This window comes from Silurus aristotelis, assembly GCF_946808225.1.
Source record: "Silurus aristotelis genome assembly, chromosome: 27".
NCBI classification, from domain to species: domain Eukaryota; kingdom Metazoa; phylum Chordata; class Actinopteri; order Siluriformes; family Siluridae; genus Silurus; species Silurus aristotelis.
This window is the reverse complement of record NC_139600.1, coordinates 8,150,009-8,177,340: the sequence shown is the minus strand read 5'-3', so window position 1 is coordinate 8,177,340 and position 27,332 is coordinate 8,150,009. Positions and strand designations below refer to the sequence as shown.

At 39.4% G+C, this 27,332-nt stretch overlaps 1 long non-coding RNA gene across 1 annotated transcript; it reads right to left on the bottom strand.

Annotated features, from left to right (window-relative positions):
* Window positions 1-4,285: 4,285 nt before the first annotated feature.
* LOC310721225 lies at window positions 4,286-27,130 on the bottom strand. Its single transcript, XR_014531969.1, has 3 exons — window positions 27,000-27,130; window positions 9,111-9,162; window positions 4,286-4,449 (listed from the first exon to the last, which is right to left on the bottom strand). It is a non-coding gene; the product is annotated as an uncharacterized lncRNA (long non-coding RNA).
* Window positions 27,131-27,332: the final 202 nt, after the last annotated feature.

Genomic DNA, 27,332 nt, shown 5'->3' with positions numbered 1-27,332 from the left:
TCAGTAGTAGTATTTTATAATCAATGCGAGATTTAATTGGGAGCCAGTGTAGACTGATTAAAACAGGGGTGATGTGGTCATATTTCCTAGATCTAGTGAGGACTCTTGCTGCTGCATTCTGAACTAACTGAAGCTTATTTATGCACTTACTCGCACACCCAGACAGTAAAGCATTACAGTAGTCTAATCTAGAAGTAACAAAAGCATGCTCTCATACTCTCCTGACTGCAGTAAGGATGAATCTGATCAGGGCGGGAGACAACCATGCCCGCAACCTGGACGAGTCTCTCTGCACTGGAGAAAGTACACTCTTCCCGGTGTACAGTCTTAGCCCCAGTCCCTCCATGCAGGCGAGAAAACGACATCCTGATGCCAAACCGCCTGGAGCTCTGATCGAGCCAATATCAACCAAATATCGATATAATTCAAAATGTGCGAATGCATTATTGGTAAGCTTCGCCCCGAAAGCAACCTCAGGAATCTCCTGTGTGCGGGAAGAATGGCCACATGGGAGCATGCGTCCTTCAGATCTAATGTGACAAACCAGTCCTTTAACTTGATCTGAGACACAACCTCTTTGAGAGTGAGCATCCTTAAGCCGAGCCTCATAAGTGAGCAGTTTAAGGAGCGGAGATCTAGAATGGGACACAACCCGCCATCCTTTTCCAGAACAATGAAGTACGGGCTGTAGTAGCCTGACTCTCTGACCAAGGGGGGGACTACCTCAATGGCCCGCTTCCTCAGAAGAGTACACACCTCCCGTTCCAGGACTAAAGCCGGCTCGGGTGACACATCTTGATAAACCGGGGAGGAGAAGAAGGAGAAGAATCGCGTAGCCCTTCCCTACAGTATACAGGACCCACCAAGAGACTTCTGGCAGCCCTCCCAGACTGACAGAAAGTTCCACAGGGAAACCAACCCCTCTGGGCTGGCCTCTGACCCACTCAGAGAGGCTGAAGTGGTGCTCTGCAGCCGACGACACATCCTGAGGAAGCTGCACCCTGAAACACGTCCCGTGTAAGGGCTAGCAGACAGTCCTCCTGAACCCGAACGGCCAGAGCACCGTACTGCGGCCATTCAAGCCTCCTGAGAGGTGGCAGGTCTCCCCTATCTGCAACGAACTTTCGGCCGGAAATAGATTGAGTAAACCACTGGAGGGAGGCTGTGCCCTGAAACACATCCTGTGGCAGGGCTGACAAACCGGCCTCCCGGTGGTGCCGGGGAGGGACGGGCACCGTGGCATGAGGTGTACACCGCCCTCCAAGGACCATAAGCCGTCAGGACTTATGCACCATGTCCCGTTTATTAGAGGCGAGGATGATCCTCAGGTCGGCCAGCCCCTCCTTGGGCTCTTTCCGGGCTACACAGTGCCCGGACGTACCAGGCCAAGGCTGCCGCCGAACAGCCCCACTAAAAAGCACGCGCCGCATACGGGTCTCCCAGGACCCGGACACCTCGGTGTGCAGGTCGGGGAAGGCGCTGAGGCTGTGACATGGGGCGCAAGAAACGCTAAGCCAGCTCACTGGGTGCACGCTGCTTTTGCTCCTCGACCGGTCAAGCTAGCTCGAGCTTGGACATGGCCTTGTCACAACCTCAAGAAGCACCTCATACAGAACATGCTGTGAGGAGTCCGCGGGCACGCTGGCGTCCATCATCCCTTCCTTCTCAGAGGGAGAGACATGTAATGCCGTGCTGCACACACCGGGAGAAGAAGCAGCCACCAGGCATGCTTCCCCGAAAGAGCAGGCGTTCGACCCGGCAGGGAAGGCTGGAGAGGACTCGTCCGACTCCACGCCTTCTGCCAGATCGGCCTGTGAGCCACACGACCACTGGCGCTGCTAGCCTCGGCAAAGCTGGAGCGAAAGCTGGACCGAGCCGCAAGGGAGATCGCTCTCCGAGGAGAAAGAATTCTCCCACCTCGGAGCACCGCATTACATGCACTGGGAGAAGGAACCGCCAAACGAGCACTCTCACTGTGGAACGGGCGCTCAGCCAGCAGCCGGGAGCGCATAGCCACACGGTTAAAATGCTAATAGCCGATTCGCTCGAGAGCCGACTAAGCATGCTCCTAAACTAAGCAAACAGCACATCAGCTGTGTGTATCCCCCCCGAAATAAAGCGAGGCAAGCAGGAACACGCAGACAGAATTCTGCCTGCATGTAAGCTCATGACTGTACAGATAACACACACAAAGCACTTACCTGAACGAGCAGAAACTAATGTTGCTACCACCGCACAGCCATTTTGTAGCTTTCTGGTTTACGCGAAGTCGCCTGCCGATGACGTCACGTCTTGCCTATTGGCCAGATTTCACACGTGGTTTAGAGCGTGAACAACGCAGGGGCGTTCCCAAAGCGTTTCGACGCAGCTCGAAGTTCCCGAATGTGGAATGAACAATAACATGCAAACAGTAATGCTGGTTGAGAAAATTCTACATCCTATGCAGTAAATTGTAAATTAAAAAGAAAATGTACATTTGGTGTTTGATGTTTTTGCCAGAGAATGCTGGAGAATGTTGTTTCATTGGAGAATAATAGTAAATGTAGCATTTGATATTGGTGTTATGGTTATTGTTGAAGTGTGTTGGTACTTTCATGGAAGATTTGAGGGTTTCGGTGGAGAATATTTGTGTTTGTGGGGCTTTGATGAAAAATGTTGTTGTGTACTGGGGTATTGCTTAAGATTGTTGGTGTGTGCTGGGGTTTTGATTAAGAATGTTGATGTTTGTTGGGGTTTTAATGGAGAATGTTGGTGTGTTTTGGTGTTTTGATGAAGAATGTTGGTGTGTGTTGGGGTTTTAATGGAGTATGTTGGAGTGAGTTGGTATTTTCATGGAAAATGTGAGGGGTTTGATGGAGAATTTTGGTGTGTGCTGGGGTTTTATTAAATTAACTTTGTTATGTTTTAAAGGAGGCTATTGGAGCGTTGTTGTTTTGGTGTTTAATGTAGTGTTGAGAAAGCTGGCGTGTCTTGGTAAATAATGATAACCAATAAATCTATCAATATGTGTTTTGGTGTATGATGATGAATTTTGGCTTCTTGGCCTGTAAAGAATGTTCATATGTAAATTAAGACTGCTGGTGTGTGTCAATGTTTGATGAAAAATGCTGGCGGGTGCTGGTATTGGAAGGAGAATGCTAGTGTTTTTTTGAAGAATGTGGTTTGGGATAGTATTTTATGAAGAATGCTGGTGGTTAATGGATAATGCTGGTGTGTTGGTAGAGAATACGTTTCTGATGGAGAATTTTAGTGGAATGTTGGCTGATAATAAAAGCTGTAGTGTTTTGAAGCTTCATTGAGAATGATGATGTTTGTTGAGTTTTGATGAAGTAATATTGGTGTGTGTTAGTGAATTCTGTTTTGTTTTAAAGCCCAAAGAGGCTGTAATATTGGGATATTCATCATATTGAATAAATGCTGGTTTTATAGACCATCCGCAAACCAAGAAAAATATAACCGCAGGAGCTCATACTGTAATGCAAATCGAATACTTGGCTAGAGCGTGGCTCAGGTGACAGAGAAGAATGTTTCCTGTAACTTCCTGTGTGAAACCTTACTGCTCTTGTATTAACTTAGGCATTCAAGTGGAAACTGAATTTATCATAGACATCAAAAAAAGAGAAAAGCACATAAACCCAGAGTGTGAACAAGGCTGAGAAAGTAAAAGAAAAAGGTTAAACAAAGACAGATTAATGGAAAGAAAGAGACAGACACACAAACACAGAATGATTTAGAATGATGTCATTAGAATGCATTTCAGCAGTCAATATCACGATACAGACTGTAGAAAATATCTACACACACGTGAAGATGTTCTGGCCTGAGCTTAAATTATATAAATGCAGTGCAAGGATTGGTGTACTGTACTGCTGATTGTCATCATTACAAGAAAATGCCTGGAGTCACTGATGACAAGTGAGTGTTGTATGCTAAAAATAGCAAAAATGGCAATCAGCTCCTATTATCAAGGCTTGGATTCATCCCATGCCATCAGATCAGAAAGAATGATGGGAGAATATAGTTGAATGCTTAACAGGAAACATCAGGAATATTGATACATTTTCAAGAACCAGAGCTGATAGTCATAGTTCCTGCACATGAGGACTTTTTTGTGACTGGAATCTATTTGAGCTGAGCTTTTTGACTGTGACAAGCTTCTCCAGAACAGCTACCTTACTCATAATCTTTCACAAAACCCGATTACACCAACAAAACACTTCTGTTTCTACAAGAGTGCATTTTGTGCGTATTTCTCAATATTAACATGCTTGGTCTTTACCTTGTTGCTGTGTTTTTGCCGTCTGCTAAAATGATGGCGGGTTTGTGTCATTTCTGTTGTTCTTCATCACTGTCCTGATGCCTGTGGTGCAATAGGAAAGTGGAACAAGATCTCTTTCTTGAGAGTTTGGCTGCTCGAAAGACTCTTGATCCTCGAAGGAAATTGACCATCTGTAATTAACAAAGTGTTCAAATCAACAAATGTCATTCCATGCTAACCAGAGCTTCATAATGAAGTACATTTTGTCATGATTGATGGTGGATGCAATTGATTTCCTCAGTCATATGTCAAATGTCAAACGTAGAGGCCTATGGTTTCATCGCAAATACAAAAATACATCAATACAGGTTTGTGGCACCCAGCTTTGTGAAAATACAAACGCACCAGCAATGAATGCAAGAACACCACACAGACGATGAGGCATTATTCTTTCTAGTTCAGAATGTGCACTGAGCAGCACCATTTTTAAACATTGGCAAACTAGACGGTCGTCTAGGGTGCGTCCAGCTAGGGGCGCCATTGAACCCTCGCCTATTTAAATTATTTACCTGTTTTTCTGATAAAGATTTATACACAGTATATGTTTACATACTTGAATTCAGGCAATTTTGCAATGATTATTAAATCAAGGTTTAATAAATCAAGGTTTAATAAATCAAGGAAGGCTGCGAATGATTTGTATGGGGTGGAAGTGGAGCATTGTGGTGGTAGGGCGGAGTCATGGGGGGGCAATAGGAATCTCAACTAGGGTACTAGAAATGGCCCATGCACTGAAATTCATGCAGCCCATGAGTGACCATCAGGTGATTACATAAAGTGAAACACAGCCTAGATTTGATCTCCATAGGGTTGGCATTTCTAAACTGGACATGACACACGTAAAACAACAGCTGCAGTAATTGAGAAGTAACGTGTCAAATAGTGTAAAATCAAAAGTATAAAATGACATAAAATTGCACATAACAAAGCCATAAATGTAGTTTTTCTCTTTTCTTTTTTATTCTCTTTCTTTTTCAGTCGAACTACTACTACGTTTAAGAGAGAACCTGCCACTTAAATGTTTTGAAATCACTAATGCTTTTTAATGCAATTTTTTTTGAATAGTCTTGACTTATATATAAATGTAAATGTACTGATTGATATCTATTACAATTATCATGAGCCTAAAATCTTCTTTTCAATTACTTCAACAAAATTGCACAAATAAGGCCACTGGTGTTATGGCATGTGAGAGTCAGGAGTTATAGCCATCATTCATTACTCTCAAAATGTTCTGCTTGCTTATGAACTGATGCTGAACTGTATGTCATCGTCACCATCAAGCGGCAATAAATACCATCAAGCGGCATTTGTAACAAGTTTAAAACAGAGCGCGTGCTCTACCCTGATTGGTAGTTTGCTACATGTTTGACCAGTTACGTTTTTATCCACTCGTCAAAATCCACTTTGAATTTGCAATATGTAATTGAGTAAAAAGTACGAGATTTGAGTTTTAAATGTAATGAAGTTAAAGTAAAATTCTCCGTAAATGGACATACTTCAGTAAAGTACATTCATTCATTCATTTATTTTCTCCCGCTCATTTGTAATCCGGGTCGCGGGGGCAGCAGTCTAAGCAGGCCCCCGCCTTCGACTGCTGCCCAATCCTCACAGCACCATCCCTTACGGTCCCTCCTGCAGGTGGTGAGCCCACGGGAAGTCAGTAAAGTACAGATATGCAAAAAAGCTACTTAAATACAGTAACAAATTACATTTACTTCATTACTGTTCACCACTGTAATTACCAAGCCTATGGCAAACTTGAACAGGACATATGACTTGTGGCATGACATGACATACTGTCATGTATTATAACATCTGTCCTTAAATGTAAATTTTCTGCCTTCTATCCATCTTGTGATAATGAAAATGCCAGTCATGTGCTAAATGACTCAAATCCAATGCAAGATGCTGTAAATGTTCGCAGCTGTTCGGCAGATAACGAGAGTGGAGATTTATTGGAATTTCTCAGTGTTGCACTTTTCCCCCAATGCATGCTTCATGTTATCAGTTCAGCACTTTTTCCCCTGCCTTTTCTATATGTAGAGCTGTGCTATCTCCAGCGCTGCTGCATCTGCTCGTTGAGACCATTAACGTTGATGCTTATGTAAATTGCTCGTTAACCGCAATCACTGGCGACCGGTACAAAATGCTGAGCTTGATCATCGGTTCTTTTGATTACGGCTAAGTGTGTATTTGCATGCTCATGCATATTCATATGTTTGGCATGTTCAGCATGTTAAAAAAAAAAAAAGAAGAGGAAAAAAAAACCTCATTGCAATTCATTGCCGTTAGGCTCTTTGTTCTCAACGGTTGACAAAAGTCGTTATTAGTGCACCGTTACGGGTGTTCGCTTTTCCATTAGGATTATGATGAACTGCAGGGTAAGCCATTGCTTAAGAAGCATTAGACACAATCCAGTGGGTGAGAATCATTCTAAATAAAATAACATTACTGGAATTTGACATGGCAGATAAAATGCCTATTCACACACTCTCTCTCACACACACACACACACACACACACACACACACACACACACACACACACACACACACACACACACACACACACATACACCTACTTTAACTACAGAATTAAAGCACACGTTTTTATCATTGTAATTTCCTGAAGGAACTATGCTTTGGACATCTGAAGGCAGTTCATAAAATCACATCATAGAACTACTAAGCTGCCACTGCCAGGCCCTTGCAATGGATAAAAACGCCAAATTCCATAAATGTAATGTAAATCTAAAGATACAGTTTGAGATGATCAAATCTAACATCAGAATGAGGACAATCTCACTGATTTTGTCTGTGGCATGGTTGTTTCTTGACTATAAAGTCTATACAGTGTAGGAAATTACAGCCTGCTTCAACCAATATTCCACTCCAATACACAGTATATCAGAATGAGCTCACCCAAAAAATGGCTTAAATACCACAAAAAAAGTCATGAAGTTTTTTTTGGGAATTGACAGAATAATCCAATTGGCAAATAACCCCTTAATAAATCTTAGTATGGTAGTGGCAGTGGGATATTAAAGACCATCTCTGACCAAAGTGTATGTGACCATGAGTACCATTTACCATAATACTCTAAACCAGGTGTGTCCAATCTTTTCCACTAAAAGCCAGTGTGGGTGCAGGTTTTCATTCCAACCAACCAAGTCCACACCAAATTCTGTTTAAATTGAATTCTTTTCTTTTTAGTGACTACTAGGTGTTCCCCTTGATTGGTTGGAATGAAAACCTGGACCCACACCTGCCCTTTGTGGAAAAGTTTGAACACCCCTGCTCTAACCCAACCTGTTGGGTAGACGATGCCTGTAACAATACAAAGCAAAGGTGTACAAAGACCAGGCATTACCCAATCCTGGACCGTCGAGCAGTAACATTAACTTCTTCAGCAACTTAAGCTACAGTAGCTCATCTGTTGGATCGGACCAGACGGGCCAGTCTTTGCGACCCACGTGCATCAATGGGCCTTGGCAGCCCATGACCCTGTCGCCGGTTCAACTCAACTTAGCTCAACTCAACTCAAGATCTACTGTCATTCTTACACATACAGAGTACACAAAAGAACAAAATGTCATTATTAACTGGCCAAGGTGCCTATAATGTAAACAGTAAACATTAGACATAAATAAAGAGTAAACAATAAACATAGCAGAGTAAGGGTGCGATAAATATGAGGTAAATGTGATAAATATAAGGTTGAAATGTAACACCACGGTTCACCACTGTTCCTTCCTTGGACCACTTTTGATAGATACTGACCACTGCAGACCGGGAACATCCCACATGAGCTGCAGTTTTGGAGATGTTTGGGGGCCTTCTTGGGAGCCAGCTTTAAAAGAGGCTTCCTTTTGGGATGATGGCCATGCAAACCGACGTGTTGCAGTGTGCGGCGTTTGGTCTGAGCATTGACAAACGGACCTTCCATTTCTTCGACCTCTACAGCAATGCTGCAGCACTCATGTATCTGTTTTTTGATGCAGCTTCTGCACCTGACGCACAACCAGGGACTCAAGCTCTTTGAGCGAATCTTCGATCTTCTTATAGCTTTGGCCATCTTTGTGGAGAGCAACAAATCTAATTCTTAAATCCTCAGAGAGTTCTTTGCCATGAGGTGCCATGTTGAACATCCAGTAGTCAGCATGAGAGCATTGTACTCAAAGCACCAAATTTTAACTGGTCTAATACAAGATATACAAATTTGTATGGTCCTGTCAAACAGACACAAAACATGAACATAATGAATAGGACATCTGGCTTTGCACGGTTACACGACGTACACCTGTTATCATGTAGTGTGTTCTCACTTTTGTTGCCAGCTATTTAGACAATAATGTTTAATTACTTTTAGAGGACAGTAACATGTAACATGTATGATGTAATATAAGGCTGATCTCATATCTGTTACATCTTTTCCCCCTGAAACCTTCTTTTTTTTGCACACACAAAGACTTTCTTAGGGTGTGTGACACAGTTAAAAGTCGAACAGATGGTCTTGTTTTCTTGTGCGCACGCACACACACACACACACACACACACACACACTCACACACACACACACACACACACACACACACAGCTTTAAGCAATACCATTTGTCTAAACTGTGCTTGTCACACTCTGAATCCAAATGGAGGTGTTATGCATTTTAGCTGAGAACACAAGCAGAATCTCAATGAAAATATCTCTCTCTCTCTCTCTCTCTCTCTCTCTCTCTCTCTCTCTCTCGACTTCTTATTCAAGCTTTCTTATTCAGAGGAGCTATCGCTTACCTTTTTCTCTGTGATGGATGACACTTGGGCTTCCTTCATCCACTTCTATTACCTGCAACGCAGAAAAAAAAATGCATCTTTATGAAATGTATTATTGCAATTGCACCAGTCATATTATATATCAAATAGTTACACTGATTCATTCAATGGTATTGAATACACCATTTCATAATATAATTCTGGTGTGGGAAGAAGATGTGGCCTGTTGACCTATCAGTTCATTTTTAATGCAGAGATGTGGTATCTGTCTCAATAATAACTTGTGATTAACAGGGCAATAGTGCTATGTCAGATTTTATTGGTAAAGATTTCCATTTTTATATATTTATATATATATATATATATATATATATATATATATATATATATATATATATATATATATATATATATATATATATATAAATATGAATATTAACGTTTCAAATATATTTAGTGAAATACATGCAAGTATCATGTCTTGTCTATATCATACTCAGAATCTAATATTTGCTCCTTTAGTCAAAGACAGTTGGGAAAAAAAGATGCAATGACAAAGAAAGGAAGCCTTAGAATGAGATTAAGTCTAGACCTTTTTTTAAACCTAATTTAAATGTTTATATCCTGCTGTCTGGGAAGATTGCACCATAATACAACATGACAAGAGATGCAGAGAAATGCAATTTGAATAGATCGTAATTTCCAACAGGGGAATTAAGTAATGCAATGCAACTAGTGAGTAAAAAGCTTCAGGTTTCTTTTCAGAAACAAATGTATTAAAGTGTTGGAGGAATATTTGTCTGTGTGCGTGCGCGATTGCATGTATGCACACTTTTGGAAGAGTTGCACAGCAAATCACATAAATGCTTCAAATCACCTTATTAAATTGTGTAAGTGTTGACTGATATGATGAACATTTTAATAAAGGGAAGTTTATTTGGAAGGAGTCTCTAATGTCAGGGCTTTGTTGCTGTAATCACAATCACTGAATTGCAGTCTATCTGCGTGTGGGTTTTTTTTTTTTCATATAAATATCAAAAGAGTTAATAAAAAATAAATAAATTCAAAGGAATAAATGTTTGTATCCGCTATAAGTAAAGCGTCAATTCAAGTCATTTGGTTCTAATGTCATTTAATCCACATGCAGTTGGTGAGGTACACCATGAAAAGCAACAGCGTTCCTTTAGAACCAAGGTGCTACATAAGGCAACATACATTTAGACAACGCAACACAAAAATAACCAAGAGATAATCAGTCCTACACACAGTACTACAAAAAGTCCAAATGCGTGCAGACGACATTTGTTAAAACAACAAGGCACAGTGAATTAACGTGTAAGCACCATTTGCCATATGGAATGGCTGCTGCTAAAATGACTGATTTGTTAAATAATATATCAAATAATATTTTATAATATTTTATAAAAATGAAATAAAATACATCGAATCAATGCAATACAGTGGTCCCCCGGAACTCGCAGGGGTTACGTTCTAAGACCCCCTGCAAGTTCCGAAAATCCGCAAATTTTGGACGCACCCCCGCAGCCCCTATGGAATTCACCTACACATTACGTTACTTTAATACAATAATGAAATTTATGACATGCTTTGTGAAAACAGTTTAAAATGTATTCCTAACGTTTCTGAACATTCGGATAATCCGCAACTTGCTGTTAGTTAGGTTTGCAAATGAGAACCCGCGAGTTCCGAACCATAAATTATGGGGGGTTAACTGTACACTTTTTATTATAGTAATTCAATTAAATAATCAATTACATTTTCACAAATTTAACTGATTCAATAAAATTTTATAAATGGAATAATTATACATATGGGGGAGTGGTGGCTCCAGCGGTTAAGGCGCTGGGTTGCCAATCGGAAGGTCTGGGGTTCAAGCCCCGGTATCGCCAGGCTGCCACTCTTGGGCCCTTGAGCAAGGCCCTTAACCCTCTATGCTCCGGGGGTCCCTTACGAGGGAAATATCAAGGTCCGTGACGTCGGAGTGACGTGGGGCCACCTTCCCGTGGGCTCACCACCTGCAGGAGGGACCGTAAGGGACGGTGCTGTGAGGATTGGGCAGCAGTCGAAGGCGGGGGCCTGCTTAGACTGCTACCCCCGCGACCCGGATTACGGATAAGCGGGAGAAAATGAATGAATGAATGAATAATTATATTGAATAGTTTACATATGTTAAAACCAATTTGGGTTATACAGATCTCCAATTAAGGGAAATTCCTGAAGCTGTACAAAGTTAACGCAAAAGAATCCATACCACCATACTGTCATCAAAACGGTAGAAAGGAAGTAGCAAGACAACATTTGAGTTTAACAATAGACTACAAATCATATTTCCAGAAAGCAGTGAGTAGCCACAGTGACACTACGGTAACTCTAGTTTCTTTTTTTCCATGCCCCTGGAATTGCTGTGTATGTTTTCAAAGTTAATAATAATTAAACAAGAAAAAAGAAAAAAAAAACAGTGCCACTGCGCTCAAAGTGCAAGGTGAAGACTAAATAAACTTGTGGTCCACCACTTAATACGTTTGTGAGGGAACTCAGAGTGTAACTATGTTCCACATGTAAAAAGGATTGCATTTGTTACACATGTGATCAGAATGCTCTGAATGTATATGATTATTTTCTTATAACAGCATGCACCAAGTGTTTTATTTCTTTTCTTGAATGACAATATAATATTTTATCCAATGTACTGCTATATGCTCTCTCTCTCTCTCTCTCTCTCTCTCTCTCTCTCCCCTGTTCCTTTCTCTTAATTGCTTGCTTTTCTCTCCACCTTTAAATTTTGTCTCTTCTTTCATTCTCTCTCTCACTCTCCCTTCTTTTCTCTCCTTCTGTTGGTTTAAACATTACTAATTCCAGGCAGCCAATTCAGTTTTCTAAACCCAGAGGTAAAATTTGAACAAAAACCCCAATGAAAAGGCACACACTTTACTAGAAAAACCTCCTGAGCCTGAATGTAAAAAGGCCTATAAATCGTCTTTTGACTGTAAAAAGGGGATGAGCGATAGGAGAAAAAAGATTCTTGGCTTTAACAAACGAGGCTGGGATCGGGAAGGCTGCTGGAGGCGGGTGAACTTCCTCGCTTACGTCCCATTCTGAGCCCATGAATCAAAATCGAGCTGCTAAAGATTTCAGGGATAATGGAGAAAACAACCTGCTCTCGAGTTTGATAAATTAACGAAGGCACGACACCATACAATTCGGGTGACATAATGGAATGGGCTCAGTGATATGTTCGTGTCAGTATAAATAGGCAGAGTCTCCGGAGCTGGAATGCATAACGCAACATGATCGAGGGTTCATTATTGAGAAAGAACCGAACAAATGCGCTCAAATCTTGCGGTCACGTATATCAACTAAAAGCCCTGATTTCCACCAGGAAGGATCACAGACATTGAGAGAATGCCAGAAAAAATTGTGTTTTCTTTCAAAACTGTGGAAAAGGTAGCAACACCCTGAAGAAATGTTCACAAAACAAAGATCATGGTAAAAACAGGCTTAGTGATTTTGCCCAATTATGTGAGGTTACACGTAAAATCTATCATTTTATAGAAAACAGTTGAAAGTTTTATTGCATGAAACTCTACAAGACCTAATGGAAATAAAATTACATGGTTGGAGAAATAAGAATAAAAAAACTCAAGCAATATTATTCAAAGATCCATTTACTGGATTTATACTGCGTCATAGGTGAATGTTTTATTCTAGTTGATTTTGTTTTCTGTAAAAGCAGCTTTGATTGCAGATCCAGATTGTCTCTATATCGAGGTGCTTATTTTAATAACTTATCATTCTAACACATGCTCTTAGTATAATAAACCAAATTGCAAATACAGTACGTGTTATTCAGTAAGAAGACTGTGATTTATGAGAGAAAAAGAGAGTCTGAGAAAGAAACAATTGTTCATATTTGTTATAATGTTAAAGATATTTGAAACTAACTTGTTTCACACATTTTACAGAAAGGAACATTATTTCTAACCAATTATTGCAGTATAAGAGGAATAAAGCACTACAGGCTCTTAATTGCATGAGGCTGCACTTCATCCTACTATCCTATTTTTATAATAAAAATGAGTATTTCCTTACTGCACCAACATGAATGTAGCAGGATACTATCCACATCTGGTCTTTGTAACTCAGCTAGATGTTTAGCCTACAGTGAAAAAGCTTCAATGCTATTTCAATTTATTTATTTTTAATGTTTTACTAAGATTTTTATAAGTAATTTAACATTGCTTTTACATCATTGTCAATATATAAGCTAGCATTAGCACGATTTTACACACATTTCTTGGCGCTTTACCAAATTGAATAGACATTCAGCGACAGACGAGGGCGGGTTTCCCTTCAGAATCTGGTTCCTCTCAGGATTTCTTCCTTATGCCATCTCAGGGAGTTTTTCCTTCCCACAGTCACCACTGGTTCGCTCATTGAATAAATGTAAAAAACATTAAATAAAATTATAAGGAACAAACTTATTCAGCACCTGCAGGTGCTTATTAATGCTTTATATCTGCAAAACTGCTTTGAGACAACGTCCATTGTTAAATGTGATCTACAAATAAAAATAAATGTAATTAATATTTATAAAAGCTTAAAATTACATGGACCAATTTTTTTTTTTTTTTTTAAATGACATTCGTCAATAGTGAAAGACAATTCCATATTCTTAAACATTTTCATTTCTATTGAATACATTTGTATATTTAAAGATTTTATTTTGAGAGTTTTACATGCTTATATATATTTTTTTTTCTAGTGTACAGCACTGCACCCAAAGAGGTGACAGAGATGAGGAGGAGGAGGAGAACAGGAATTGCCTGAAAAGGCAATCAGGCGCAGACAAAGAGAGAAAGATGCTAAAATTCAAGCTGCAATCAGCGGCCTTTGTACTCCCAGCTAAGCCTGATGACGGTGGCTCTCAACATTGCACACACACATTGAATACAAAAAAAATCTCTTCCTCTGCCTCGTTTTGGCTTTTTTTGGAGTGCGGGTTAAAGTGGCAGCAGTTGGGAAAAGAAAATCCACGTGACTTGACATGACATGTCTAATTACACTGCTTTCACTCTGAACCAGGATGATTTAGGAAGAGGATAATCACCAAACTAAATCTAGGGGTTGGGTAGAGTCACGGCTACCGCACTATAAACTCGACTGAGGAGGACCCAGATGTGACCTTTTTAGATGATTAACATTATCTTTTATCCTTTTTTTGGTTTTGGATCAGGGATGCAGGTTCCTACATAAGAAATAATGTTTTTTTTTCAGTTTTCAAAAGAAGAACGCTTTCAAATACTAGAGACCACGTCTCACAAAAAATGCATAATTTGTTTAGTTTCTATGTAGTTAAACTGATTCAAAATAAAGCAACAGCACTATGAGTTTATGGCTTATGCAAATTAGATAAAGCAATTAATCCAAACAATTTGCACGATTGATTCCTCTAACAACATTTTATGTTGGGTCATAAAACATGTCCCTACCTGCAATTAGTTCCTGTGACTCAGAAACAAATAGGAAACATACAGTCGTGTCCATGCATATTTGGACAATAGCAATTTTTGTAACTTTGCTTCGGTACACCATTACAATGGATTTGATATGCAGCAATCACATTGTGCCTGGTGCTGATAATTTCGGCTTTAATTTCAATGGGTTTAACAGAAATACTACATTACCAATTTCAGCCATTATTACATAGTACCCAGGCCCAAAAGTTTAACACACTAACAGTCAAAAATATTAGGATACATTTTTATATTTAGTCTGACTATGCACCAATCAGGCATAACATTATGACCACTGACAGGTGAAGTAAATAACACTGATTATCTCATCATCATGGCTGTGTTAGAGGAGTAAAGAAAAGAGTGCAGGCAGGGTAGAGTAAGAGGAGAAGAGTGGCAGGAGTGATTTGTGATAAAAGGGTATCTGCAAGAGTGAAAGGAAAAGTTTATAGGACTGTGGTGAGTCCTGCGATGTTGTATGGTTTAGAGACAGTGGCATTGAGTAAAAGACAGGGGGAGGCGCTGGAGGTAGCAGAGTAGCAGACGATGGACAGGATTAGAAATTAGTTTATTTTCTAAACTAATTTCTAGAGGGACAGCGCATGTAGGACATTTTGGAGACAACGTTAGAGAGCCGCCATTGAGATGGTTTGAACATGTGCAGAGGAGGGACATGGGGTATATCAGTAGAAGAATGCTGAGGATGTAGCAACCAGGAAGGAGGAAAAGAGGAAGGCCAAGGAGGAGGTTTATGGATGTGGTGAGGGAAGACATGCAGGTAGTCGGTTTGAAAGAGGTAGATGTAGAGTACAGACAGTTATGAAGATGGATGATCTGCTGTAGCGACCCCCTAATTGGAGAAGCCAAAAGAAGAAGATCTCTTCATCATGGCACCTGTTAGTGGGTTCGATATATTAGGCAGCAAGTGAACATTTTGTGCTTAAATTGGATGTGTTAAAAGCGAGTGAGTGATTGGAGCAAATTTCACAAGGGCCATGCCTAGATGACTGGTTTAGAGCATCTTGAGCAACTGCAGCTCTTGTGGGATTTTCCCAGTCTGCAATGGTCAGTATCTATCAAAAGTGGTTCAAGAAATAAACAGTGGTGAACCAGCGACAAGTGATGTCAATCGACACAAGTATTGTGGCTAGATAATGTGAATGCAGGGTAACGCTACATAAAGCTGGGGAAAAGCCCTAGTGTGGTGGGTATAATCCTTTCTTTATTTTTTAATTCTCACAATGTAGCATTTTGAGAAGGAGTCTTCAGTGTCAAAGTTTCGTCAGAGGTAATATCGTAACTTTTACAACACAAGTATTTCTTTGGAATGGAGACTGATGGAGTTAAAGCTTTTTTTTCTGTTTAACATAAAAAATACTGGAAACACTTGTTTCATGATCAACCTACAATATTAAACGTGACTTTTAACTATCAACCTTGTGTATTTCAATAACAAATTTTACAAATTACAAATGACATAAGGTGATTTAATTTATTAAATGTTAACATGAATAATTTTCCCTTGAAAAGCTGCTGACAAATGTTTCTAGCACTAGCATAATTGTGACAGACTTTAACCTAGTAAGAGTTAAGTTTTAATTAGTAGTCATTAAACAAAATTTTTTTTTCATGAATAAGAATAAAATAAAGTATTGAAAGGGGATGTCAGTATACCATGGGTGTTTAAGTATGCCCTCAGTGAGCAATCATTCGGTTATGCTAATTATATACACACACACACACACACACACACACACACACACACACAAAAACATAAAAGTCTGTTTCTTTCTTAAATAAAAAAAAAACAATGCAATTCCAGTCAAAGCAAAAACTCCATTAGGAGATTCGCCTCACGTTTTTCACTCGCAGAAATAAGCTACGGTGTTTTACGCCTCTGCTTCTTAGTCGGTACCTTTGGTGCATTTTAATTACGCGAGCAAAATTAAAATTCATGCAGTGGCTTATCAGGCAGCAGCACCAAACAATAACAATAAAAAATGGCTCATAAAGTGCAGTCGATTTATTGAGCAGCCGATTTGATGGCTCCTGCAAGATTTTAAGTTACTAATCAACATTCACTCTTCTCTGTTTGTGAGTGTATATATATATATATATATATATATATATATATATATATATATATATATATATATATATATATATATATATATATATATATACACACACATATATATATATACACACACACATATATATATATATACACACACACATTATATATATATATATATATAATTTTATGTGTGTGTGTGTGTGTGTGTGTGTGTGTGTCAAGTCAAGTCAAGTCAAGTTTATTTGTATAGCGCTTTTCACAACAGACATTGTCTCAAAGCAGCTTTACAGAAAACAACAGTGAAGGTGAATGGTGTGCGTTTATCCCTGATGAGCAGCCGTGGCGACAGTGGCAAGGAAAAACTCCCTTAGATGATATGAGGAAGAAACCTTGAGAGGAACCAGACGGAAGGAGTGCTTCTGCAAGTACTACTTAACTCAGGTTCTCAGGACTATTAAAAGTTAAGGAACTTTAGTTTGGGTCTAACTTCAGCTTTATAAAATAAAATCATAAAATATACCAGTGTACCGTGTGATAGCGAACGTCCATGCTGTCATTGTGCTTGTTGCCATAGAGACTGATTTCTCTGTTTACTTCACTATTTGCAAATCACTTTGCTCAATAGACGGATGTAAAAGGAGAGGATAATTGTGGTGCTTCTGAAAATACAGCTAGATTTTTAGATCTCATCGCTAATCAGTGATTGATTTCAGAATTGATCGATACATCAAGTGTTCAGTTCAGTAAGTTCATGACCTGAGAGCAGCTACTGTTTCTCCAATCATATTGATGACCTACCTTTATGATTAGAGGGTTTAAATCTGCAGTGACTGCAAATTTCCAACTCTGCAAACTTACAATTAAATTACATTTCTATCTATTTATCATTTCATCGGTTTCCTTTTTTAAAGATGTTGTATCATACAAACTAGGGATCTAGGTAGACAATCTAGGTAGCACAGCCATGAACTAGGGATGAGCAAAGTAACAAAAATTTAGTATTGTGATATAAAGTTTTGGGCAAAAATATCTGAAAGCTATGGTGGCTGAGAAGTGCAAAACACATTAACAAATCCGAAAACAAAATAACAAATGCAAAAACAAATTAACAAATTCAAAAACAAATTAACAAATCCAAAGCCGTTGTAACGTGTTGAGTCAGGGTGAAGGGAGAGATCGCTTCTGGCATGCTATTCCCAAAATACCGCTATGCTCCTAAAGGAAGCGCAACATATTTCACCCGTTACACCGTGTGTAACGTGTCTTTCGTTAAAGCCTGTGTAAAGTACATTAGTGTAGACACTTATAGACAGGTGCGGCTTATTTATGTTAAAAATAACAATATTTGTAAAATTCAGTGGGTGTGGTTTATATATGGCTGCGCTTTATAGTCTGGAATTTACGGTAACTTAATACATTTTTTTTTTTCTTTTCATGTTATTTAAATCTTTCATTTGATTTTACTATTATAAACTGCAAGCAAACAATTTCCTTATGAAATCCATAAAGTATTTTGATTCTGAAAAACGCACTACAAATAATATACATTTTTTTTTATATATTTGTATTCATTTAAGAAAAATTTTCCCTTTTCTTATTGTTATAGACAGCCTTTTCTTCACTAGCCTCTCTTTTTTTAACTTAATATGACTATGAGTCTATCATGTTATAAGATACACCACATAGCCTTCTACATGTTCACCTCTATGCTGCAAAGCACTTATAATGGAGACTCCTTCCTACTAAACACTTAATAAACATCTCTTAACAGAAATATTTACCATTACAACAGTTAGACATCTGTCCATGTGGAGCATCCACCACATAAGTCACTTTTTCACATATTCTGTTTTGCGTGTGAGATGGATGTGACCGAGCGTCCTTCAGTTTCTGAGGGCTCACAGGAACTGCTAGATTAATCTATCATGTCACATCCTAAGGCCTGGAGAGACACAGTGACACTGTTAAATGTGTAAACCTTTTGTAGTCACTATGTCTTGTGCAGCTTTGTTTGATTCTTCTTGAACTTCCTTTGAAAAATTCCAGCGAATGTTTGTGCTCTGTGCAACTATTTGCTTTTAAATATTTACTATGGGTGTGTCTCAATCCGCTTTCTATGCACACTTGATTGTAAATGAATATACACTAAACACAAAGTATAAAATTATTAATATAAAAGTTAAATTTTACCTTTGATAATATTATGATCCGCTGTGGAAACCCTGAACGGGCGCAGCCGAAAGAACAACAACTACAACAGTAACACACTGCTTACATTTGGACCAGAAAAAAAAAGCTATTTGGAATTTTAGAGGCAAATGTTTCAGTGCACTTTAAAGACTCAGCAATTTAAGATGCACATTATATTTGTAGCTGTAAGTCTGTTAAAATTGTCGATTTGAACATTTGCTTGTCATGAACTGCAAGGTAAAAAATGCTAACACAGGACTCATAAGCAAAATGTTAGCAAAATCATTGTAACTACATGTTACAATCTACAGTGGTGGATGAAGTACATAAACCATGTACTGTACTATAAAAGTAGAGATACAGTAGCTAAAATATTACTCCAGGTAAAGTATAACTTTCTTTCGGCTTCTCCCATTAGGGGTCAAAAAGTAAAAGTACAAAAATATTTGCCTTCAAATGTACTTATGTATCCAAAGTACTATGATTTATTATGGCTATAATGTTCCTATTATCATTTTTGTAAGACTCTTGCTTAATTAACTCAGTTTATGTAAAAAATACTCTAATGTTACTGTTACATTAGATTGAACACCAATCTATTAATAGAATCATATCACATAGTCAAACACTAATTGATATCTATTAAAATAATCATGTGCCCAAAACCTGTTGCTGTTGAACTAACACTGAACTGTATGTTGGTGATAAGTAGATACCACCAAATGGCAATTAATACCAGTTCTCTACCCTGATTGGTGGATTGCTGTGTGTTTGACCAGTTACATTTTTATCCGCTCATAAATAAAAAAAAATGACTGATTTTGCAAAATGTAGTTGAAAGAAAAAGCAAGAGATTTGACTTTGAAATGTGGTAAACTTAAAGAAAAAAGTCTCCCCAAATGGAAAATCTTCAGGAAAGTACAGCTATGCAAAAAAAAAAAGCTATTTAAGTGTCTATCACTGATAATCTATAATAATAAACTTTCAATCATCAATAATATTGGCAGTACAGCTACACTATGCATTTGTATCAATACAATTTAAAAACCTAATAAAAAGCTTCTGAAAAAAATGGAAATATTCTTTATTTGTAGATTAAGTGTTACTATTAATATAGTGTTCATTCAGTCAAACAAGATTGTGTGCATTCAGATTCACGTTAATTTGATTGTTTAATATCATAAACCTTTTTGCATCCGTATTAGGTAAATGTGGTGTTGCTGTAAACAGATTGCTACAGTGTAAACAGAGTATGTAAATATGAATTAGAGTAAATACCTGGCAGTGTAATTAAATAATGGCTATGTACAAATACGAAGACACAAAATACAGAGCTATTAGAACATTACAACTCTCCTTATATTAGGACACAGAGTTTGTTTTTTTTTCTTAAGGTTATATACAGTGAACTAGATCATCTCAAAAAATGGCACAATGTTAGCAGGTGCAGCAGTGACAGCTCTGAATAGAAACGTATCACTGAGTCCATCTGGATATTAGCATTTTAAACAGTGCATCTCCTGCAAACAGGGTAATAAAAATAGGTTATCTATTGAAGAAATAGGCCAAGAATATGTAAGAATCCGAAGCCGCATGAAACCAAGAGGCTTTTTTTTATGAGTGTTGAGGGATCTGATTTTCAGTTATAAATCGCTTCCATCAAACCACATGGCTGCAATGACAAACAACTACAGAGAGTTATGGTCTACATTCCCCATCTGCTGGCACCATTATTGAAAAAAGCCAACCTGCTTGTGTGTGTGAGGGTGTGGGGGTGTGTGTGTGTGTGTAGGTATGCCGCCTTCCATTCCAATTTCCCAAGGAGAATTTACCCATAATGCAATGATGTATTCCATCAGCACGACTTCGGCTAAGCATGACTGCCTTTCTAGGGCAGAAGCAGGAAAGAAAGAAAAAAAAAGGCAGCCCAAATTCGCCTATTGAAGAGATTAATAAGACTCAATTTCAGATATCCAGACGACTTCTCTCATTCTCAGTCTGCTCTGTTTTTACTTTTGCATTCTCCTGCAACTCTTTTGTCCTTTAAACACTTTCAGGGACAAATACTGTAGTTGAAATAAAACCTTTAAATGTTCTCCCTTGTCACGTTTGCGCAGCCGTCATTTTTACAACTATACTGTATAAAATAGATAAATATTTATTTTACAATAGGTTTTAGTCAATGCAATTAAATATGTTTAAAAAAATATTTTTATAATTTAATGATCGCTTCTAGTGAAAATTTAAGGGGGCAGTTTTGGATTTAAAATGGCAATGTCTCATGTGACTTGAGACCAAGCCTAAGAAAATAGCACTCTCCAGCTTTCTGTTTTGTTCGACTGGTCAAGACTTTGAGCTCATAAGGCTCAACTGAATCTAAACAACCGCATCAAAATCCACCTCTAAAAAGTAGCGCAAAAACTCATTCTACAAATAGATCAATATAAAGGCACTGTCTCAGAAAGCATAACGCTCTAGTGAAGAACAGACTCTGGAGAACACTATGTAATCTGAGACCTGTTCAGTCGATCAGAGTGACACTTCTAGGACGATGGGCGGGGTCAAAGGTCGTCCCGCCTCACAGTCTGATTCTGTCAACCATGCTGAAGTGGAGGAGAGTGTGGCAACAGCAGGACAAGCCCCTAGAGCACTGAGCTGAGTTAACGCTAACAGGTGTGTGTATGTGTGTGTGTGTATATATGTGTGTCCTGAAAAAACCTTAAGAAATACTTTATGTTTTGCAGTTGTTCAAGTTTGCTTAAGTGTTATATTCTCTCTCTCTCTCTCTCTCTCTCTCTCTCTCTCTCTCTCTGTCTATATATATATATATATATATATATAAACCCAGCCATTAGGGTTGAACAAGCCAGTGCACTCTTAGTCCCAGGCCCAGATAAATGGGAAGGGTTGCGTTAGTAAGTGCATCCACCGTAAAACATGTGCCATCACGAATTACATTTTCATACCAGATCGGCCCGGGTTACCAACGACCGCCACAGATATTGTTAGCCAACAGGGTACTGGTGGAAATTGGGCTACTGTTGGCCGAATGAGAAGAAGAAGAGGAGGAAGACCTCTCCAGAGATGGCAAGGAAAGGAGAAGTGTAGGAGAGTGGAGATTAGAGTGGGCACTTTAAATGTTGGTACTATGACTGGTAAAGAGAGAGAGGTAGCTGATATGATGGAGAAGAGAAAGGTAGATATGTTGTGTGTTCAGGAGACCAAGTGGAAAGGGAGTAAGGACAGCAACATTGGAGGTGGATTTAAACAGTTCTTTCATGGTGTGAATGGAGAGAGAAATAGTGTAGGGGTGATTCTGAAGGAAGAGTGCATTAAGGGTGTAGAGGAGGTGAAGAGAGTTTCTGATAGAGCAATGAACATGAAGCTGGAAGTTGAAGGGGTGATGATGAATGTCATCCAAATGCTTCACAAGTTGGTAATGAGATGGAAGAGAAAGAAAGATTCTGGAGTGAGTTAGATGAAGTGGTAGAAGGTGTACCTAGGAAAGAACAATTGGTGTTTGGGGCAGACTTGGGCATAATGGGCATGTTGATGAAGGGAACAGAGGTGATGAGGAGGTGATGGGTAGGTATGGCCTTAAAGAGAGGAATGTGGAAGGGCAGATGGTGGTAGATTTTGCTAAAAGGATGGAAATGGCAATGGTGAACACTTATTTTAAGAAGAAGGAGGATCATAGGGTGACATATAAGAGTGGAGGAAGGTGCACACAGGTGGAGTATGTTCTATGTAGGAGATGCAACCTGAAGGAGATTGGAGACTGGTGTTGGCTGGGGATAGTATAGCTAGACAGCATTGGATGGTGCTCTGTAGGATGGCTTGGAGGTGAAGAAGAAGAGAAGGAGAGTGAGGACTGAAAGAAGAATAAGATGGTGGAAACTGAAGGAGGAAGAGTGTAGTTTGAGATTCAGGGAAGAGATCAGACAGGGGCTCGGTGGTGGTGAAGAGGTGCGGGATAATTGGGCAACTACTGCAGAATAAGAGAGACAACTATAAAGGTACTTGGTGTGACATCTGAAAATAGAAAGGAAGACAAAGAGACATGGTGGTGGAATGAGGAAGTGCATTAGAGCATAAGGAGAAAGAGGTTGGCAAAACAAAATTGGGATTTACAGAGTGATGAGAAAAGTAGGCAGGAGTACAAGGAGATGTGGCAGCAGGTGAAGAGGGATGTGGCAATAGCTAAGGAAAGACATATGAGGAGCTTTATGTGAAGTTGGACAATAAGGAAGGAGAAAAGGATTTGTACCGATTGGCCAGGCAGAGGGAGTGATCTGAGAAGGATGTGCTGTAAGTTAGAGCAATAACGGATGCAGTAGTAAATGTGTTGACTAGTGAGGAGAGTGTGTTGAGAAGGTGGAGGGAATATTTTGAGCAGCTGATGAATGAGGAAAATGAGAGAGAGAAGGTTGGATTGTGTGAAGCAGGAAGTGGATAGGATTAGTAAGGAGGAAGTGAGAACAGCAATTAGGAGGATGAAGAGTGGAAAGTCGGTTGGCCCAGATGACATAACAGTAGAAGCATGGAGATGTTTAGTGGAGTGGAGTTTTTAACAAGATTGTTTAACAAGATTCCAGAAGGTGAGAGTATGCCTGAGGAATTGAGAAGTAGTGTGCTGGTACAGATCTTTTTTTAAATAAGGGAGATGTGCAGACCTGCAGTAACTACAGGGGAATAAATTTGATCAGTCACACCATGAAGTTATGGGAAAGAGTATTGGCAGCCTTTGTGGAATGCTTAGTGGAATGCTTTGAGGATGTTGATGGAGAAGTATAGAGAAGGTCAGAAGGAGTTGCATTGTGTGTTGTGGATTTAGAGAAAGCGTACGACAAAGTGCCGAGTGAGAAGTTGTGGTATTAAATAAGGAAGTCGGGTGTGTCAGAGAAGTATGTGAGGGTGGTGCAGGACATGTATGAGGACAGTGTGAAAGCAGTAAAGTGTGCAGTAGGAACGACAGACTGGTTCAAGGTGAAGGTTGGACCTCATTAAGGATCGGCCCTGAGCTTTCCTGTTTACACTGGTGATGGACAGATTGATGGATGAGGTCAGGCAGGAGTTTACATGGACTATGATGTTTGCGGATGATATCGTGATTTGTGGTGAGAGTAAAGAGCAGGTTAAGAAGAGCATGGAGAGGTGGAGGTATGCTGGAGAGAAGGGAAATGAAAGTCAGTAGGAGTAAGACAGAGTACATGTGTGTGAATGAGAGGGAGGGCAGTGGAGGGGTGCGGTTGCAGGGAGAAGAGGTGGAGAAGGTAAAGGAGTTCAGGTACCTGGGATCAACAGTGCAAATTAATGTAAAGTGTGTAAGAGAAGTGAAGAAAAGAGTGCAGGCAGGGTGGAGTGGGTGGAGAAGAGTGATAGCAGGAGTGATTTGTGATAGAAGGGTATCTGCAAGCGTGAAAGGGAATGTATAGGACTGTGGTGAGACCTGTGATGTTGTATGGTTTAGAGACAGTGGCAATGACTAAAAGACAGAAGGCAGAGCTGGAGATGGCAGATGTGAAGATGTTGAGATTTTTATTGGGAGTGACGAGGATGGACAGGATTAGAAACAAGTTCAGCGCATGTAGGACGTTTTGGAGACAAAGTGAGGGAGGCGCGATTAAGATGGTTTGGTCATGTGAAAAGGAGGGACATGGGGTATATCGGTAGATAAATGCTGTGGATGGAGTCGCCAGGAAGGAGGAAAAAAGGAAGGCTAAGGGGGAGGTTTATTGATGTGGTGAGGGAAGACATGCAGATATTTGGTTTGAAAGAGGCAGATGTAGAGGACAAAGTAGTGTGGAGAAGGATGATCCGCTGTAGCAACCCCTAACGGAAGCAGCCGAAAGAAGTAGGAGATACATCCATCAGGCATAACATTATGACCATCTGCCTAATATTGTGTTGGTTCCCCTTTTGCTGCCAATACAGTCCCGACCAGTCGAGCATGAACAGCATTAACTTCTCCAGCAGTTACATTAGCTACAGGAGCTCGTCTGTTAATTCGGACCACACCGTCCAGCCTTGGCTCCACACGTGTATCAATGAACCTTGGCCGCCCATGACCATGTCGCCGGTTCAGCACTGTTCCTTCCTTGGACCACTTTTGATAGATACTGAACACTGCAGACCGGGAACATCCCACAAAAGCTGCAGTCGTCTAGCATTCACAATTTGTCCCTTATCAAACTTGATAAAATTTAAGCTTGCCCATTTTTCCTGCTTCCAACACATCAACATTGAGGACAAAATATTCTTGGTGCCTAATATATCCCACCACTAACAGGTGCCATGATGAAGAGATAATCAGTGTTATATACATACAAACATTCATATAGAGTGCTGCAAAAAGAACAAGTTTTTGAAATTGGTAGTAGTTGGGAAGGGGGAAGTCGGTGACCACCCCACACCACCTGTGAGTAGTTCAGGGGGTAAGGTTTTAGTAGCCATGGTGCAGTGGGATGAGGAGCATTGCATTTTTTCGCCATCAAGCAGTTTTTAGAAATAACGATTCCATTGTTACTGTCCAACATTTCAGCAATGTCCTTAAGCCCCCACGTTCACCAGATTGCTCCGTCTGCGATTTCTATCTTTAGGGCTACCTCAAATCAAAAGGTCTATGTTCAAAAACCTTAAACAGTAGACAAGCTGAAAGCTGCCATTCACGAAGAAATTGCAACTGTGCCAGAAGAAATGTTGGTAAGTGCGATGCAGCTATACATATATCATTTATTGGTATAGCTGTATTTTATTCTTAATATAGTTTGCAGGTTCTATATATAATAAACCACTTTATATGATAAAATGCCTTCTATTTATGCAGTTGTGATTAAAAGACTTTCTGTATATTCTGCATATCAGTGTTAAATGCATTTGTGCAGAAAACAATTCACCTAATGTTTTCCTAATTTTGCTCACCTACAATGAAAGGTTTTAAAAATCTTACATCCCTGTACTGCGCATAGATAGCCACAGGCTCAGAGTACCACAGGAATTTGATCTTGAACATAAAAATTTAATCTTTACAGTTCAAAGCAATTGAATCTTTGGCCTGTATCATTTCTGTATCACATAACTTTGATTTGATTTCATGTAAGTACGAGTGAACTTTTTATCCCCCATTCAAATAAAATGCAATCTGAATTTTGCACAAAGTCACATTCTTTTATAACTACAGTATCAATCTGGATAGCAGGCACAATCTAGTTTTTCAGGGGGCTGTATTTAGGTTGTTGAATGGGTCACGTCACTGTGTCACATGCCAAAAAAATACAGTACCGTTTCTTTGATTGTCTCCATTTTCTAAGTCCACACAATACCACTAAAATGCCATTTTTCAATGTATACACTTGAGCGGTGTGAGACGCATAGACAGAATGCCAAAATGTAGAAGAAAAAGATGGGTACACCACTGAGTGCCTCCTTCTTGGTTCAGTCATTGACCTGCTACATACAACACTAGTGCAAAAATGCCTACTAGAAAGTCCAGGCAAGCTATATTCATTATAATACCAATCATTATCATAATCATCATCATCATGATTGTGTATACTTTTCAGCCGGTATGTATACCAAAGAATATCTCGAATAGGTCAAGGGTATAAAATCTGAAACACCAATCTGTCTTGTGCTCTATCCATTTTCTGACTGGCAGTTTCACTGGTAGCCATATATATCTCTCCCTCTCTCTCTGTCTCTCTCTCTCTCACTCTCTATCCTTCATTACATGTATTTCCTTTCAGTTGTCTAATGCAAGTGTAATCCTGTGTCCATGTCTCAGCAGGTCCAAATCCAGCTGTGCAAAGCTTTAATATAGACACGGGTTTCATAATAAACGGCTGTGGAAACACACTGCCCCCTGCTGGACGGGCGAGCTACAACTACATGTCTTGCCACAGGGCGTTTAAAAAATAAAATATATATGTATATAAATTTAAAAGACAGATTTAGGTATACACGCGTCGGATATGGCGAAAATAATTACGACTATTCACCCTAAAATAATATATCAGGTATCAGTCTGTCTGCAGTCGGAATGCAGGTCATCTTCAACCGAGTTCACTTCCTGTTTGTTGTTTATTTACCGATTTCTCACGTGTATCTTACCTGAATTCGTGTAGGGCTGGGGCAGGAACCTTATTATTTTGTCTTCATTTCACCAATGGGATTGCTCTAAATTAATGTATACAGCAACCTCTTTCTTAGTGGCAAACACACCTGATTCAAGTAATTACCTTATTAGCGGGAGTCCATTTAATGTAATTTATTTGCAGACATTGTCTCAAAGCAGCTTTACAGAAAAGAGTTATAAAGTTGAAATGCATACGTTTACTGCCTATAAATGTTTTCCTTATAATTATAAGTTTATCCCTGAGTGATCCAGTGGTGACTGTGGCAAGCAAACACTCCCTGACATGGTATAGGGAAGAAACATTGAGA